General features: G+C 33.4%; 1 protein-coding gene across 1 annotated transcript in view; it reads left to right on the top strand.

Annotated features, from left to right (window-relative positions):
• Positions 1-7597: 7597 nt before the first annotated feature.
• LOC132696455 (PDF receptor-like) overlaps positions 7598-19864 on the top strand; it is a 55210-nt gene continuing 42943 nt past the window's right edge. The window contains exon 1 of the mRNA XM_060661272.1: positions 7598-7694. The gene's annotated coding sequence lies outside the window, so the exon portion shown is untranslated. The remainder of the gene's footprint in view (positions 7695-19864) is intronic.

The following is a 19864-nucleotide window of genomic DNA, read 5'->3' as shown; positions in this document are numbered from 1 at the left end:
ATTTTTCGTCGGTCGTGCAGTGTTGCGGAAGCGAAAAAACAAAAAAACTATCCAACCAGCTTCAGAGCCCGCATGTAGTGTGATACGTTTGGCCTGCGAAACTGGCATATCCAACGAACATATCCTGCTGTTACCATCAGTCAATTCTTTGTTGACGGTATCGTGACTATCAAACCAGGACTCATCTAAATATATGATTTGTCTGTTTTTAGCACGAATGTCTTGAATATCTTGAATATCTTGTCCTCCACTTGTCCACCACCAAGCTCCACCAATCAACCAATAGCAAACTGGGAAAACATCGATTATTAATCAATTATCTACATAAGATTTTGTATTGCTTTCCTAGTAAAAAAAATGGAGTCATTATGTTAGACCCTTAAATTGGAAATCAGTTTAACCTTTCTGGGCAAATGGGCAAATTTAAATTGAAATCGACCTACCTCAAGTAGGGACTGTTTTAGGAAGTTTTCTTGTCGACTAACATCTTAAATATGATCCTGGCTTGTGATATAGGTTATAAAAACGGTGTATCGTTAGGCGAACTTTACCTGTAGTGACGCCGTTGTTACTTTCATTCACCAAACTCGTCTTTCTACTGTATGCAAATTAGAGTGACCCTAATTCAGTAACGAAATGTGTAATTTTTAAACACCGATATACGGAATTTATAGATACTATCATTGCAATTTATCTGAACTTTAATCGTTGCAAATTTACATTTTGGTACTAGATAATAATTATAATTTTTCGACAGGCAAATTTTTACTGAAAATGTTTTTCTGTAGAGTTTCCTAACTTTAGAATATCACGTTTCGGCGTAATGAGTACTTAAAATAATTATTATTCAATATCGTGGTGGTGATTGTTTCAAGATAAGAAAATGGGGAATATTTTTCGAAATGTAATATTGTTTTCAATTCAAAATTTTGGCGTTTCTTTATTTCAAAATTAATGCAGGAAGATTCTTTTTCTATTTGATATTCGTTTTTTTTTCGTATCGTTTTTCAGAAGCCAATTTATTCCGTTCCCTTTAATTTGTTTTTATTATACAAATAGGTTATTAATATTAATATTGAAGTTTTTTTCGAGCTTGGGGGCAGCGCCAATTCGGGGTTTTAACATTTTCGGTTTACCTGCCTTTCGCTAATTTAAAACCAATTTGGAGCATCTCCAACAACAAATAGATATAAGGAGCGAATCAATTTGCTGCATACTGCTTACCCTTTGACGATTTTTTTCTATTATAAAACTGTTGCTTTTTTGTATTTGAATTCTTTTGTTTAGGTATTACTAAAACAACAAAACCCAAGAACGCTTGGATTAAACAATCCTACTGTAATTTGCGGTGCTGCGCGAAATATTTTTTTCAAAAAATGGTTTACGATATATAAAGTATACATATTTTCCTTTGCCAATTTTTTTTTCTTTTCGACAATAGTTTATATTCTTAGAAAACAAAACTTCAGAAATTTTGGATATTAAAAAAACCTTTATAATTTTTCAAAGAAACTTCCACAGGCTACTGTAATACTTTTTTGAAAACTTTTGGATTCCTCCTGCTTCGGTTTTTGCTGAGTCGAACTTGCTAACGTTTCGCCAATCATCCTGTTGGCTTCTTCAGAGCTTGACTGAAACTGTCTCGCATTTTACTCTGTACCTGCTTATATATGAGGGGCATAAGCAACGTCTTGGATGATTGATTCCCATATTGGTGACGGGTAATGACTTGAGTCGCGGTTAAGATTGTTATGTTGTTTATAGATTTCTTTAGACTCTCAGTTTATGTGTCTTAGTGTTAAGGCTTTTTCAGGTTCTTTGAGCTTAGTTGATATTTTTCGTTCGGCCTCTCCAATTTATTCTTTGCCGTATATGTATGGAATGCTGTAAACTCCTGGCATCTCAAATGGAATTTTGTCTTTGACGGATCGAAAATGATGAGAGATTTTTCCGTTTCAGTCAAGCTCTGAAGAAGCCAACAGCCAAGCCAACAAGCCAACATTGGCGAAACGTCAGTTAGTTCGACTAAGCAAAAACCGACGCAAGAGGAATCCAGAAGTTTTGTAAAAAGTAAAATTGAAATTCTTGCATGTAATCAATTCTTCTACCAACGAGGGACTATAGAAATTTATAAGCAACCTAACAATCTTAACCGCGACTCAGGTTTTTACCTATCACCAATATAGGAATCAGTCACCCGAGACGGTGTTTATGTCCCTCTTAAACAATATATAAGCAGGTACAGAGTAAAATGCGAGCCAGTTGCAGTCATGCTTTGAAGAAGGCAATAGGATGATTGGCAAAACGTTAGCAAGTTCGACTCAACAAAAACCGACGTAGGAGGAATCCCGAAGTTTTGTAAAAAATAAAAAGTTTGTAGTTAGCATTTTGTTTATTTTGCACTTTTTCCAAGCAAATTGTGCGAGCGGGGATAGAATAACATTTTAATCATTTGGATAGAAATTCATCAATAATTTGAGGAGGAAGATAATTTGCTTAAATAGATAGTTTTAGTTTATTAGCTGCTATTAGATACATTAGTAAGATTTCTTTGACTATTAATTGTTGCAATTTTTTACAATCTTTGCATTATTTTTTGTTCCTATTAATGAAAGCTCTTTATAATTGAATTAGAGTATCTAGTGAAGTGAAAACGCCAAAATCAAAAAAAGTGAAAGTATTTCACTGCTGACTAAAAGTGAACTTTCAGAAATGAAATTAACCAGCTTCTAAAAAAAATACGTAGCTAATACCAAGAGGCTGTTAACTTTAAAATCTAACTAGAAAGTAAGTTCTGAAAAACAGACACCTATTGGATTTTTGCTGATACCTACGTGGCTGAGCGTTCTAAAAAATAAAAAATATGCAAAATCGTATTTTTTAATAATAACGAAAGATTGGATTTATTCGAGCACCTTTCGACACTGACCTCGCAAAACGCTGATCGAATTAAAGATGTCATTAAAAATGCACCTCTTAACAAAGCGCCAGTAATTGGGAGCAACAAAAAAATAAAAAATTGAGTTAATTATACTCGTTGATACTTTTGTCTTTTGGAGTGCCCACAATTTATCCCGGACTTTAAAAGCGACCTTTAATTTTATTTCGTTCGAATGGGAATATTATCCCTGTTTTAAATATTTCTTTCAGCCCTTGTCTAACTGCAACGACGCAAATTTGGTTTTTTGAATAGATTACTACGTCGTTGTGTTTAATAGAGGCAGCGACGTTTAACAAAAAAATATAAGGGAACACAGAGCACTGCGAAGATCAGAGCGGCGCAAAAAAAAGATGGCCGATGCAAAATTTCCGCACTCAATTGTTCGCGATCTCAACTCCTCGGCTGCTCTATTGTCGCGATGAGTTCAAAAAGAATTTTTAATTTCGCCACTTCTTCTAGAATTGAACACAATGTGAGCTGATAAATTATGCATAGGTATGTCGAGAGTTTATATTCGTTTTAACGTTTTTCGACTATGCCGAGGTCGGTAGCGCATATAACTAAACCGCAATTTTGCCTTTGATATAATCGCTCCCGTATTATGGTCCAACACATGTTCGTCATCAATATTTTGCTTCTGACCAACAAAGATATGAATTTTTAAGAAACTTCAATTTTATCAGCAATGTTGCCAATCAAGTCAGGTGTGTTCCCTAATACGGAATTTAATCACTATATTATGGGAAAACAAAATTTTAGTGCTTTCATGCACTTTTACGGTTCGGTTCTCATGCTTGTGACAATATAATGAATCTTCCAGGATTTGTGTCAGTTCCGAAATATTAAGAATTTATTGGGTCTCTTCCTTTTAATCTCAAAACATTTATTCTTCAATTAAGAATTTAATGCGTTTTAGTGTATTTGTTATATTAATCACTATTGACAAGAAAGCCTTGCTGGGTTAGCTGTTAATGAGGATATGCTGATATACGACTAAAACACAAAAAGCAACTGCAAAACCTCCAAAAACAAGGCACTATAAGCTCTGTAATCTCTATCAATTTGACAGTTCTGGTTACGAAAGGCTTGCCTGGCTGAAGACCACGCCTTTTCTGGCTTCATTGGTTCTCATTTGAATACTATAGAAACTTTCCTCTATTCAACTAGGTCGGTATTGCTTTTTTATGAACTCTGATATCTGGATTCATTTCAGTTATTAATTATTGAACAAAGCAAGAATTTTGATTGATGTATACCGAGCGGTTTTCTTTCGACTCTGCGAAAAAATTTAATAAAATCTTAGTAATAAAGAACAAGTTATCCATCATCAAATGTTGTTAATACTTTTAAGATACTAATTTTCGAAAAATCCATGGTTTATACATTAATACGCTAGGGCTGTGGTCGTGAAGTATTTTGAGATGCGACTCAAATTTTGTTTATATTTTTTTAGTACTTGCTGGTGCTAATACCCATTTGCATCAAAATGGTTAAGTTTTAGAAAATTCTAACTCACAAGTTTTAAAACTACAATTGAATTCAATTCTGCTTCATTAAATATTTTTGATATGGTTAAAAACTGGTTAGTTGTTCTCTACAATATGTATAAAGAAATGTCATTTAATAATGTACAGTGATATTTATTTATTAATGAGTTATTAGTAAATTTTGATCTCGGGGGTAGTAGGGTAATTTAAAAAAGGTTTTCAACGTTGCCTTTACCTGTCAAAATTGACACTTTTTAAAAATATTGAAAAAAGTTGTTTCTTTTATACTTTCCTAGAAATGTGCCAATTTTCAATACCCTCGAATAAACTAATTTTCAAAAACTGAATACTTCAATAAAGTATTTTCTTCTAAATTAATCTAAAACGTTCCATTTCAGAGAACATTTTCAAATGCACTTATTGCAATTCAACGAGGTAACTTAATTTTAATTAGCTTTTAATTTTTAAAATGCCTGGGTTTGTCAGTGTATAACTGACAGAGGTTCATCAGTGAAGGTATAAGAATATATCATAAATTTTAACTGTTTAGGTTTGAAAAAAGACTATAGAGGGGAGAGAAAGAAATATACGAATATTTCAAGGTAAAATTTTCAGTTCATCTTTTCTGAAGCAAAAACGCAGGGATTCCTCCTTACCTTGCTTCCAACCAACAAAAATTCTATTCGAGTAACCGACCGCGTGCCTCAAAAAATATCCTGTCATTATTAAGGGCCCAGTTATAAAAAAAATGCACTGTATTTCAATTCGTCTCTCGTCGTTTTTTGAATAAAATTTGTACGGACTCACTCATTAAAAGACGCCCTTCGACCACTTGACGTTTACCTTTTCGAGTGCTTACAACTTCCAAATTTGTCTGCTTATTCTTCTTTCTCGGCCACTGCTTTAGCGTACCTGCTTCTCGAGTTCTGCATTGAATTCACGACGAAACGCCATCCTGCGTTAAAAATAAAAACGTTCTTAAAATGGTTGAGGACCATCCGGATTTTGGTGAGATGTAATGACGATGTGCGTCTTAAAATGGTATAGTAGTGTCTTCTTGGGAATACTTCCTAGTAGCCTTTTTCGAAAATCAATTAGCACGAATTTGGAACCTTTTAATTTGAAGTTTGGCAGGCAAATAGCGTTTAGTCCCCTAACGGAGCCTATTGAAATTGCTGGGGGTCAGCAAGTACTTGTTAAAAATTAAAAATTGTGTTTGCAAGGGTCCAGGAAAGAAATAATTTCTCGAAAATCGCTGATGCGATCAAAAGATTTATTAAACCAAAGCCCATATCAGATTGTGGTCCATACATTTTTACTCTTACTAATTTTTCAAAGATATGGGTGCTACGTGTATTCGCGAAAATCTTGAAAAGGGATTCCTCTTTTTATGAAAATCGACCACAACTAAAAACCTGTATTTAAGTTGTCAGTTTGTTTAACATGCAGATATAGCCCGCATAAATAGCTAAAACAGAAAGAAATGTAAAAAGTGTCTTAAATTTGCAGCTATCGAGTTCAAGTTTAGCAGAGAGATAGAAGTCCACACCCGCATTTAAGTATAAAGTATTTTTTATAGTATTTTTTATCAATTTTACTCTAATAGCCACTTCGAATATTTTTTGAATTATATAGAGGGTGTGCTGTTTCTTAACAAAAAAATCTAATAATCCGAAAACTTTCCGTTTTTTTTTTGGGTAAATTATTGTTCGTAAATGAAAAACGGCAAAACATGGAATAATTTGGTTTAAACGGTATCGTAAACTATATCGAGAGCTACAATTTTCTATTTACAGTTTTCGTCCATAATACAGGGTGTGCGAGATTTTCGAAAAGATATCAATTAAAATTGTTGTTACTGGTACAAATTTTTATATTTACTAAAGTTTGCTATCATTTTGGATTTTAGCGAGCCGTGAAAGGCACTAAATTACATTTATTTTGCTATAGTACCATAGTGGTACGAGAGAAAAACAATAGACTCCTCAAGGTCAAGCGGCTTCTTTGAAATAGAAAGCAGTGGCCTCGCGCATCGACGAGATTGCGAAAGCATTCCTGTTCATCATGGCAATGGTCATCCTACAAGTTAATTTGATGTGTATCAATGCATTTGATTGAGTTGACTGTTACTTGAAGATAATCCATTACATACGTAATTTAATTAAAACAAACACTTGCTTTAAGATTAATAAAAACACATGTTTATTGCTTTGACAATTGTTTCGGTACACTGTACCTTCTTCAGAAAGAATCTCTAAACTGAGTTTAGAGATCCTTTCTGAAGAAGGTACAGTCTACCGAAACAATTGTCAAAGCAATAAACATGTGTGTGGCAATCTTAAAGCAAGTGTTTCTTTTTATTAAATTACGTATCAATGCATTGATGCCCTGAGAAATGGCAAAAGTAGAAGTTCTTCAAAGGTCTACTGCCTTTATACGCAGTTGTTTCATTGGAGTAAAAATATTTTAGTAAATAATGTTTTAAAGGCGCTTCCTCATTAAACGTTTCGTCTTTCTTGACAACGAAGCTGAGATTCTCCGAAATTTATAGAGAAACAGCTGTTATATATTGGCATAAAAAAAAATTACATTACATAAAAATATCTTAATTGTTAAAAAAGAAAGAGTTTAGTCGGAATTTAAGTTGGGTATCACCTAGCCTTATTGGATTTCAATTTAGAGAAAAACAACTTTTTTTATTTTAATTCGTCATTGAAATTAAAAAAGAACTATCTCAAACTATGCAATTATATATTTTTTTAAAAGGTTGGATTAATTTAGGCAAAACAGCTTATTTGGAATTAAGCGCTAGTATCCTTGTTTTTTTTTTTTCATTTTTATTTTGTTTTACTTAGTACGAGAATAATTTAGGGAAAATGGCTTTCAAATTGTTGTTTACTAATTAAGTTAAATTTAAATTGTTCAAAAAGTTCATCTCCTTAAAACACTTTATGCTTAACAAATTAATTTTAATATATCCTGGGCTAGTACAGAAAATTCGAAAATGACTTCAAAGTGTATCCCTGGGTCTAGGGTCCTTGTGGAACACGAAACTCGATTCGACAAAAAGCGCATGTGTGAAACAGTTCGCAGTTTTGAAACTTTGGGCCGACTTTGCGTCTTAATAACCAAAGCGCAAACGATAATATCCCCAGTCGTGTCCGACATTCAATCCTGTTGAATCCTGCGGGATCGTCGGGAAACTTTGGCAAGTTCGTGAAAAGTTTGCGTGAAGAGAAGCGACTTCAACTTCGAGCGAATACACGGTAAGCAACGTTTTCCGTTGATTCGGGCGGAAAATTCAATATAAAATTCAAACGGCATTTTTTTGACTATTTACAAAATAAAAATTTAATTTTAGAATACCTACTGGGACTTTTCTAGCGATTATTTCCGATTATGTTCGATAATTTTCACTAACAGTTTTTACTTAAATTTGGAAAAACCGGGACCTCAATGGAAAATGCACTCGGGAACTAAAATAAAAAGAACTGACGAAAATCATCTTGGCTAATGAGAATTAAATTAGGCTAAGAATTGGTTCCAAATAACCGAAATTTTAAACATAAGGTTTTTGTTCAGAAATCATAAAAAATAATCCAAAAAGGTAAAATTGCGTTTTGAAGCGGAAAGAGGAAAACAATGCAAATTTTGAATATTTCCAAGATTTGAGTTTTGTAAATTGACGAATATTAATTTTAGTTAATATTAATTTAAATAAATAAATAAAAATGTGAATAAGGCGAAGTTGTGTAGGAATGGTTTCTTGTTGTTGTTTATTTTCAGGTTTTTTGGTTTCAAAAAATATGATAAATTCTTTTTCACATTCTATATATGTCGTAATAATTTAAATGATAAAAAGTCGAACAAACGTGTTATTATTATTTGTTATTATAAATATTTCAATGTTTTCATTAAATACATCATCATTTCTTTTGCTGTGTCGAAATTGCTGACGTTTCGCCAATAATCCTGTTTGCGTCTTCAGAGCTTGACTGAAACTGGCTCGTACTATGTACCTGCTTATATATTGTTTGAGGGGGGCGGAGCTAAATGAGAGGCGTAAACATCGTCTCGGATGACTGATTCCCAAATTGGTGACAGGTAGAGACCTGAGTCGTGGTCAAGTTTGTTAGGTTGTTTGTAGATTTCTTTAGACTCTCGGATTTTTCGTTGGTAGAAGAACTGATTACATGCAAGAATTTTAGTTTTATCGAATAAAATTTTCCGCCCGGTTTCATGAGTGTGTTCGGCAACAGCTGATGAGTTTATTTGTCTTAGTCGCAAGGCTCTTTCGTGTTCTTTGAGCCTAGTTGATATTTTTCGTCCGGTCTCTCCAATGTATTCTTTGCCGCCTATGCATGGAATGCTGTAAATTCCTGGCATCTCAAATGGAATTTTGTCTTTGACGGACCGAAGACGTTGAGAGATTTTTGGACAAGTGGTAAATCTGGTTTTGACGTTATACTTCTTTAGAACTTTTGATATGTGGTCAGTGATGTTTTGAATGTAAAGAAGACCCACAGTGGCAAGTGTAGGATTGCTTTCGGCATCATTGCTATTGGAAGGTTGTGGTGAAGTGTATTTTTTGATGGAACGCTTAATATCTTTAATGTGGAAATTATTAGAGAGAAGAGCAGAGGTAAGGTCAGCAATTTCGACTCAGCACAAACCGACGCAGGAGCAATCCAGAAGTTTTGCAAAAAGTATTACAGTAGCCTGTGGAAGTTTCTTTGAAAAATTAAATACATCATTCTTGGAGAGATGATCCACTTCCTATGTGATATGTACTTCTTCCAATTTCATAATTCCATGTTCCAAATTGTGAATAATGAGTGAATGGATAATAACAGATTTTTTTCCCATTAAAATAATTTCGAGGAAAGTCAACAATGATCAGAAAGTTTACAATATTTTGCAAATTTATTCCATGTTTTTACGTCGATTGCTGCACGAAACGTCCACTTCGTACGTGTTTACGAAATATCGCGCATCTAGGACGACGTGCGACAACCTGTAAAGATAGAATAATGTTTCGGAATGGAAGTAAATAAATCAAATTTTCTAAATCCTACGCTCGCTGCGCTTCGACAGCTAAGAGATGTTCAATTCGTAAAAATAATTACCCTGTCAAGAAAATTTTATAAGATGAAACAGATCGAACAAGTGGAACAAACCATCGATCCTTCCAGGAAAGCAGTAAAAACAAAATTATCAACAAACGTAGAACTGTTTAGAATTTTCTTTCCATATTATGTGATGGCAATTTTTTGATTAATTAATTTTTTGTCTTCAAATCGTCTAAGTCTAAGTGCCTAAGTGTCTAATTAGTCGTTATTTCAGATTTGTAACGTTCTCCTCAGTTGGAGAAATTCAAAATCACATCAAAATTAATAAAATTAATAAATAAAAAGTACATAAATCTTAACATTTAAAGGTTTAACCATGGAAGAGATGTGTATGTAGTCTTCATACGTCTTTTTACTTCTTTCATATTAGTTTACAGTTTCTGCTTAGTGTGGAATGCTGGTTTTTGATGTTTACATTACAATCGTTAGGTGAAGATCAGCATGTATGATGATGACGTATTCATGCATTTTTATATATAAAAAAGAATTTTACATTAAATTATTCTGGAGGAAGACCAGGTTATGTCTTCTCTTTTGATTATAAATTCTTGCTTCTAAGAAAATATCTTCCCAAATGAAAGCAAAATGGCTTCTCTGTAAGAAAAAATGTTGGCAATTGTTATAAGTATATTGCCAATACTTTTGAAAGTAATAGAAGAATGAATTATCGAATGAGGGAAGCTATTGAGCGATTTTGTATGTTACTGCCATGTGAAGCCAGGATTCAGCTGCAGTAAATATAAATGGGATACCATTATTGCCGCCTAAGCACTTGATCTATTAAGTTATGAATTCCTAATAGCAATTGTAACACATACTCACAGATTATGTCAAAATATTAAAATTAAAATCAGAGCAGCAACCTTAGGTTAATTTTTGATTCTGAGCTAAGATTTAAAGTTGACGTGAACCAATGTATTCTCCATATGTATATTCTAATGTTAATAGTATATTATAGAAAACGTTTGATAAAGAATATTTTAGTTTTGGAGCTGACCTATGATCTTTTTTAACTTGAATTTCAGTTCCCGTTTTCATGGAAAATTGGTTATTAGACTTAGCTATAGTTTCTAATTAAGCAAAACTTGCAGCAAATGAACTGTTGTTATTATTATTGTTCTCATTATTATTTTCTAAATAAATGTGGTGGGAAATTATAACTTGCCTCTTTCATACTCAAACTATTCATGTTGTTAATACATTATATACAGCATACATTTATTTAAAATTAACTTTTGTTTTAATTTGGAAGACTATCTAAAGTGTCAAGCACAATATCAACACACTGAATCAAACCATATTTGTCGACTGTTTTGGAGCTAATCAATCTACATAATGTCAAATAGTTCGCCGTTTTTCGAATGATCAAACTAACGAAAACTTAACAAATAATATTGTTGACGTTTCAGTGGGAGCTCCTTTAATACATTACTTTTAACGCGCCACCAAAAATGTATTGACTTGAATAAAATGAATGAATACACGAATTTAAAGGCACATAATTTTGTCTTCAAAATACTGTCTGATCATTGGCCGACTTCACTGAATCATACTTCCAAATTCTTGATAAATCTGTGCACTCCGGATCGAAGCATAAGCCTTGCAATAGCATAGCTTAATAGGTGTTTCTTCAATATTATATTTGAAAGACAGGTTTGTGAAGTTTGTGGACTGTTGGTGGATCATCGCTAGCTTTACGATAAGTATTTCTGTTTTTAGAACGCATTAAAAACTTTTATCCGAGTTGAATTCTTCTATAAGCTGATTTATTCAATTAACAGTTATTTTAGCCTATTGAGGTCATTGGGATACAATCAAGATAGAAGCTGTTTTTCGTGCACCTCTTTGTATAGTTTTGCGCAAGATACGAACCAAAAATATTTACTTAAACGAAGTTCCCACATTGGAATTAAGGCATATGCAGATGCGCTTCTGGTTTATATTTGTAAAATTCTCCATATTTTGTGGAAAATGAAACCTCGTCCCGCTAGATGTGATTTTCTACTCCTGAGATCCATAAATATTTCTCATTTAAAATGGAAAATTTAATATAACATGGAATTGGAAACACAGCATTTTTATATACGAATTACTTGTTTAATATTTTAGTTACTACCATATCCGAAATTAAGATTTCAGAAAGGCATTGATTTCATTCTTCCCTAAAGTAAATGCATAATTTTTTTGCATTTTTAAAAGCTGTAAATTCTAATATTTCAAAATATTTGTCATACAAATATTTTTTTACTTATACTGCTTTATTACCTTTCAGCGAATTACAAATTTGGGTGCCAAGGAGCAGTGTAAAAAAATACTTTTTTAGAACATGTTGATAAGTATGAAGGTCTGAAGCTAGCATAGCATAGCAAAGAAATATTAGTAATACACAAAGTTCTGGTCAATAGTCTATGTAATTGTTTTCTGGTTAATGTCGCGTTTCTTCTTTGTACATTAAAAATATTTTTTTTATTTTGATCAAACAGTAGCCTTAATTTACATACATACATAATACATAATACAGTGTGTATTGCATCCTGAGAATACATCTGTATTCAATTTATTTATTTTTTTTGAACAGAAAATTAGAAAAAACTGAAATTATTGGTTATTTTAATTTGACATTTGTATTATCTAAATGCTGGATAAAGGAAATAATTATTTAATAAAATAAATAAATAAAACATACATTTTTTAAATTTAAGATAAGTTCGCATTTAATTATGAAAGAATAGATTATGCGATTATTCTTATTATTGTTATATTTCCATTCAGTGTTACCCAAAGCGTATAAGACACAAAGGAAGATCGCGTATGCTGTTAGGAATGCGTCTGTTATTTGTAAAGTACTGTCATGGCGGTTTAAAGTAATGCCTCACACTGAAAATACTACAGTAGCTTGTAACGGATAACAGCGCTTTATTTATATTTAATTTTTTTTTCACATTTTACCTTTCAAACCTTTCCGTTTTCGTGGCTGGACACAATCACTAGAGGCGTTGAAACTCGTGTACGCTTTTTAACATTGCCACTAATGGGAGTTTTCCGCTCTATCTTATACTCTTTGGTATTGCCGATGAATGTTTGTCCGTAATATTATACACTCAAACAAGTTGATTGAATTAGAGTAAAACTGATTCAAAAACTTTCTCTTAAATTTGAGGTAACAAAGCATATTGTGTGAGAATCATTATATTTTTAGGCTTTCGAAAACGGCCAATTTCATACCACAGCAACTCCTACTTAATCATAAATGATACAGGAGGAAGTCGAGACCGCAATCTTGTGATACTTACGGCACTGTGCAAACATGTTTAAATAATTAATTGATTGATCGGCATGGTTGTTTGCGACCTTTTTCAACATTGCGTGGTAGTCGGATAAAATATTCATACAGCTAACTTATATTGGTTCTAAAGGTTACGATCTCGATAGCACTAGAGATTGTATATTGGTATATTCTGTTTGTAGAGTTCGCCGAACAATATACCGTTTTTACAACCTTTTATGGTTTTGACTTCAGAATGAGTTCAAGACCCGCCTGTTGTAAAGCGGAAGGGACCATTCTTTTCGGCACGTGTACCACAAGCCAGGCCCGTATTTAAGATTATAGCCGACAGAAACTGTGCCGTGCGAACTATTGCATTTTAAGAGTAGGGACATTTTCTTTGATTAAACTGTTATAATAATTCATATTATTTTGCCTTTTATAAATTTTCCTAAAACTGTCCCTACTTGAGGTTGCTCGATTTCAAGTTGAATTTGTCTATTAGATGGGCTAACCTCCTATATTAGAAACACATTAGAAAGTTTAAACTGATTTCCAAATTAAGTGTATGACATAATGACTAAAAAATTTTCCTAGAAAAGCAATACAAAATATTATGTAGATAATTGATTTTTAATGGATCTTTTCCCAGTTTGCCATTGATTAATTTGTGCTGTCAATTTTATGAAACAGAATTTTCTTACCTGTCGTAGCTTGGGAGTTATTTCTATTCCGTCTTGTGTTTGTAATTAATAATTACAAACTTACTGTTATTCAATTGTTTTTCACGAGTTTGTGTGCCATTTTTATTGAGGTACCATTTACATTTTATTGCAATATATTTCTTACCAAATACTAACATTATTTAATTTTGTTAGTCACTTGCAATGTCCAGCGACGAAGAAGTTGAGATTGTGGTCGATTACGTAATAATCATTGCTGATGAACATCCATCAAATTCAAATGGATCAGAGACTCGGACACATTTGCCGGTTGCTGTCCAAATTCTAATTTTTCGGTACCTGACATAGTTGCGAATGGTGTCCAAGAAAGGAAAACGCGGAAGGATCGTAGGGTCCCTAAAAGTCTACTTGACATGCACCACGGTGGATATAAAATGCATATCAGAAGAATATTTTTTTAACAATTAAAACTTTACGTGCAGAGTTGCATAGTGTTTTGAACAATAAGTGTTGAAAAAGAAACCATCAATAAGAGACAAGTTTTGATGAAATCAAGGAGAATTTCCGAGCGGAGGACAAGATATTTGAGAGAAATCCAATAAATTCGTGCTAAAAACGTCTCCATCATATATTTAGATGAGGCCTGGTTTGATAGCCACGATATCGTCAACAAAGGATGGTAACAGCAGTCAATGTTCGCTGGTTGGGTAGATAACGCTTTGTTGTTTTCTGCAAAAGATGTCAAAGAATCAAATATTGACTACAACGAAAATATGACAGCAGACATCTTTGAAAAATAATTTTCTGAAAAAGTGCTTCCCAATATTCGGCCAAACAGTGTTGTGATGTACAACGCACAAGCGGAAAAACTACCAAATTCATCATCGACTAAAGAAGTCATTCAATTATTTTTCTTGAAAATGATATGAATTTTAAAAATTCCTACTCAAAGAAGCAGTTACTGGCAGTTCTTAAGGCGGGAACAGTTGATAAGAAGTATAATGTGGACAAGTTGATCATGGAGCGGGGATTCAAAGTTGTCCATATTCCACCAAATGACTGCAAATTTTAATCTGATATTACTGACATGGGGACATATCTAACCCAGTTTAAGAAGAATAAAATCATGTCATCGAAGACGAAAATGTTTACAGAAGTCGACTAGTGCCAGAAGGTGAGTGAGAATAACTTTTTTTTAAATATTCTAACATTGTTTTATAGCTAAATTTACTCCTTCATTTATATTTATAATAAACATTTTAAAGTAAGAATGGATTTTTTCCTACATGGACTAATAATAATCGAATTATCTCACCAATCAAATCTGGAACGTCATTGTGGAATTGCCAACCTATTTATTAAGGGTTACAAAGAGAAACCCAAGCGAGGTAGGCCTGCGGTTCGACCTTCATAAAAATTAACCACAGTCAAATACCGGACTATGTCGTAAAATGTAACAAAACCTCGTTGTACATGCCAACAGGACAATCTATCAACTATTTCTACCCATTCAAGAGTTTGGCATTCGGATTTGTTCATTTCTATCAAATGCAGGTAGGAAAACTCCTTTTAGGTGTATTTCGATAGTTTGACCATTGCTATCCGTTTAAAAATAATAGACAAAAAATAAAAGGATGGCATGTGTATGGGATATACAAAAGTAATTGGTAAAAGATACACCGGGGAAAAAAAAGTCTAATGCTCATGGATATGGCAATCGGGCATTGTTTTTTTTTTATGACAACTTATTTACCATTTTGTTTAATAAGTTGTATGTTTTTTCATTTCAATAAGTGCTAGTACATTATCTATGACGAATTATCATGTCGTATAAACAATAACAATTTTTGCAGCTTCAAATATAACCAATCAATACTTGGTGACAAATTAAGCTATACTAAAAGGTAAGCCTTGAAAATTAAAAATCCATTTTTATGAGACCTTGATCTTTTGCCCCTGTAATCTTCATATAATATTTGGTAAATAGAAAATGCAAAAGTATTACCGGTTTATTTCGAATCGCCAGGATCTTCTATTAAATTAAATAAATATAAACATAGATTTTATTCCTGTTATTACGAAATGTTTACATACGTCGGAAGATATTACATATAAAAGCTTTTAATTTTCATATATATTTAAATGCAATAAGTAAATACCTCTTATAAAACTTTTGCATTACTCCTGCATCGGTTTTTGTTGAGTCAAACTAGGTAACGTAACGGTAATACTTTCAGTCAAGCTCTGAAGAAGGCAACAAGATGATTGGCGAAAAAAAGTATTACAGTAGCCTGTGGAAGTTTCTTTGAAAAAAAAAACCTATTCTATTAAATATTTTATTCACATTTTATACTTGACTAATAAAGATAATCGCATGTATTATGATCAAGGGTTTTTGCTGAGTTTCCCAGGCTTTTTTTGTGAGTTTCCACTGGCCTGCTTCGTTTCCTTTAATAATTTAACTTGCTGCCGTTTGGCCACTCATCATGTTTGCTTCTTCACATCTGAAATGAAACTGGTTTTAGGGGGGCAAAACTAAAGGAGGGACATGAATATTGTCTCGGATGACTGATTGGTGAATGGTAAAGACCTGAGTCGTGGTTAAGGTTGTTTGGATGTTTAGCGATGTCTATGGATTTTCGGATTTTTCTTTCACCGAAGAAGCCATTACACACAAGAATTTTGAAGTGTTGCAATACCATGCTGCAAACTATCCCAAACCGAATTTTGTTTGATGGATAGATCGAAGATGTTGAGAGGTGTTTGGACAAGTATTAAATTTAATTTAATAAGGTTTTTTGATATGTGGTCAGCAATGTTTTGAATGTTAGGAAGGAGTACAATGGCTAGTGTGGGGTTGCTTTCGGGTTCATTTTCTTTGGGAGGTTATAGCGAAGTGTATGTAATTGTAATGGAAGGCTTAATATGTCCAGTGTCGAAATTATTTGAGAGAAGAGCAGATGTGAAGGTGTTGTAATTCTGGGCCCAGTGATCACGGTTGAGATAGTTTTGTGGCTGTATAAACAACATCGTTGATAACGGATGTCTTATGGGCCGCATGGCGGTGTGACAATGCATTAATAAGAATATGAGATATAAGAATGGGTAACCACTATTAGTTTCTGTTTCAATGGTAAAAAGTATATTTTTGACCATGAGGCCAAATAACAAAAGTGTCATCAACGTAGCGTCTCCATAGGCTTGGCTTTATGTGGAAAGTGTCGCAGATAGAAGATTCTTATTCATTTGATCTTTTTCTTCATGGGTATGATGAATTCTTTCTCGAAATAAATCAAAATAAGATTTACGAAAACTTTTGTAAGCAGATGAGGTTTTGATATAGAAATAGGTATTTCCGTATCCTTTGGAAGTTTTTTTGAAAGTCGGATTATCGTATTTAAACATTTAAAACAGTTTTCCGATAAGCTTCCTTTCATTGGAATGAACATCGATGATGTATTGGTTATTGAACTAATATTGTATTACTGTTGATACTATATTTAAATATTTTAATTACCTTGCTTAAATATCGCCCAATTTATATATGTTTAATTTCATCGAATTGGACGACAAACACAGCTTTTCCTAAATTTCCAAATGAGTTTATTAATTATAATAATTTTACAATATAACCTGTATTCCTGAATATCAATACACTCGTATCAAAAAAAGCTATTAAAATTACCCACACAATTTTAAAGTGCGCAAGCAAATTTTCCTAGGATTTAATCGACTCCGTGGTTTTGTTTACGACGAAGCAACAACTCTAGCGGAGCAGACCATTATTTTCTAATTTGATCCGGCAAATTTGAATAAGTGAACACGTTCTTGCTTAGGCACCTATTGTTAAATGCTCGCACTTGTAGTTTCACCATATATAAATCTACTTCTGCGCTATTCCTGAATTTGTAAGACGAAATCTGTTTTTCATTCACTAGCCATTTCGAAAATTGTTTGTTCTAGCTCATAAAATGTTATCCATCTTCCTATCGAGAAAATTAAAAAGTCTTGCGGAAAGAGATAATCCGTAGAATAAAGGTAGTAGTTAGTTTTTGGGTACATTTTCGCAAAACAACATGAATACATTTACAGACATAACCGTCAGAATTGACAAACGTCAAAATTCAAAGCGTGGGAAATATCTCTGAAACATCCGATTGCTTCCAAACCCGTGCGGTAAAATCTCGGAAATGTCCGAAGTGGCTCGGAATCATGGGAAACGAAACTGACGTGGTAAAGTGACTCTTCCCGCTCGCTAGATCTGTGTGTAATTAGGTATTTTATAGACGGGAGTAGAAAACCACTTTTGATAAAGTAATTAGAGTCAGTTATTCGGATAGAGGTGCAAGCTATTAGAATAGGTCACAAACGTAATATTAACTAGTCATGACTATGCGCAATACAGAATGAAACTCCAGTCACCAAAATAGTATATTATGCAACAAGTGCGGTAAACGGCATTTGACTCACGAGTTTATTTGACACGAGCGGAGCGAGTTTTTAATAAACGAGTGAGTTAAAAAGTTTACCGAACGTGTTGCACACTATATTTTTTCTACGACCGTTAGTTTTTAGGTACATTTTCGCAAAACAACACATATTCACATTCACTGACATGACCGTCAGAATTGACAAACCTCAAAATTGAAAGCGTGGGAAACATCTCCGAAATCATCCGATCGCTCCCAAAAGCGTGCGGTAAAATCCTGGAAATGTCCGAAGTGGCTCGGATTCATGGGAAACGAAACTGACGTGGTAAAGTGACTCTTCCCACACACTAGATCGGTGGGTAATCAGGTATTTTAGAGACAGGAGCAACAAGTGCGGTAAACGGCATTTGACTCACGAGTTTATTTGACACTAGCGAAGCGTGTTTTTAGTAAACGAGTGAGTTAAAAAGTTTACCGAACGTGATGCACACTATACTTTTTCTACGACCGTTAGTTTTTGGGTACACTTTCGCAAAACACGAATACATTCACTGACATGAGCGTAAGAATTGACAAACGTCAAAATTCAAAGCGTAGGAAATATCTCCGAAAACATCCGATCCGTAAAATCCCGGAAATGTTCGAAGTGGCTCGGATTCATGGGAAATGAAACTGACGTGGTAAAGTGACACTTCCCGCACGCTAGATCGGTGGGTAATTTGGTATTTTACAGACGGGAATAGAAAAACAATATTTTGTTCTCTGATAGTTATGTCATCCGAGATTCCCTTTCATTTTGAAGAATTTAATATAAAGCAAATACTTCTTGAAATATACTACTGTAATTAATAACGAGTACTGAGTACTTCTCAGTATGTTTCATTTGAAGAAAATCGCAATTTTAAGTGTAACATTTAAAGCAGGTCCAAGTAAACCAATTTTTTCCTTTTTATTTGCCCGAATTTGTATCGCGTTGGATGAATATTATTTTAAATTTTAGCCATTAGTGAAATGTTTCAAATTTAGTAGCTGGTAGATAAGCAACATAACCCACAAGTGGAATTGCTGATTGATACAAATAGAGTAGGCAGAGTTAAGAAAAATAAATTATTGGCGGTAACTAGTATACAAATAAAAGCGAGGAAAATTCATTGGAAATAAAGGTTAGAATCGAACAAGCGAGAGCCACATTCATACAGACTGCAAGATAAGTAAATAAAGTATAGAAGTTGTCAACACAATTAATATTAGGGACACCCACAAGTCTTCTTGGATCATAAAGGGAAAAATTGAGGGAACGTGCGGTCAAACAAAAACATCCTGGCTGAAAGGACAGTAGTATGGACAGACAATGCAGATAACAAAAAAGGAGGAGAGTGTGCTGCATTTTACGGCAACATTATCTAGCATCCTCTTATAATTAATAAAATATAACATTTTCTTTAAAAGTTGTTACGGCCCCGGGTAAATGTTTTGCACTGGAAAGCATATTTAATAAAAGCTTATAATGCCTCGTTCTCTTGCTTGGGTCGCTTGCTCGTAGCTTAGTCGCTGTGCTTTCAAATAGATCTTTGAATATACTGCGGTCGGCATTATACGCCTTGAATAGATCGCTAGTGAATTTTTTACCATTTTTCGCTCCGGGCTTTTAGTACGAGCTCCAGACATTCCGAGTCTTATTATTTAAAATTATTTAAAATTTCCTAACCGACAATGAAATGTTAAAAATAGCATTATAGATCACCATGAAATGTAAAATTGCTGTTTTAAATTTACTTTTAAAATTTTGTTATGTTGTGTTTTGTTAGTTTGTAATTTTGAGCTTCTCAGAAAATCGCTTGAAAAATTAAATAAGTCTGTTACTAAAAATTAGAAAAAAAGCAACAAATCAGCCGGCCATCTTATGCCAACTCTGAATTAAATCCCAAA

Source organism: Cylas formicarius, unplaced genomic scaffold, assembly GCF_029955315.1.
Source record: "Cylas formicarius isolate icCylForm1 unplaced genomic scaffold, icCylForm1.1 PGA_scaffold_1__22_contigs__length_36826433, whole genome shotgun sequence".
Taxonomy (NCBI): Eukaryota; Metazoa; Arthropoda; class Insecta; order Coleoptera; family Brentidae; genus Cylas; species Cylas formicarius.
This window is presented reverse-complemented; position numbering and strand designations above follow the sequence as displayed.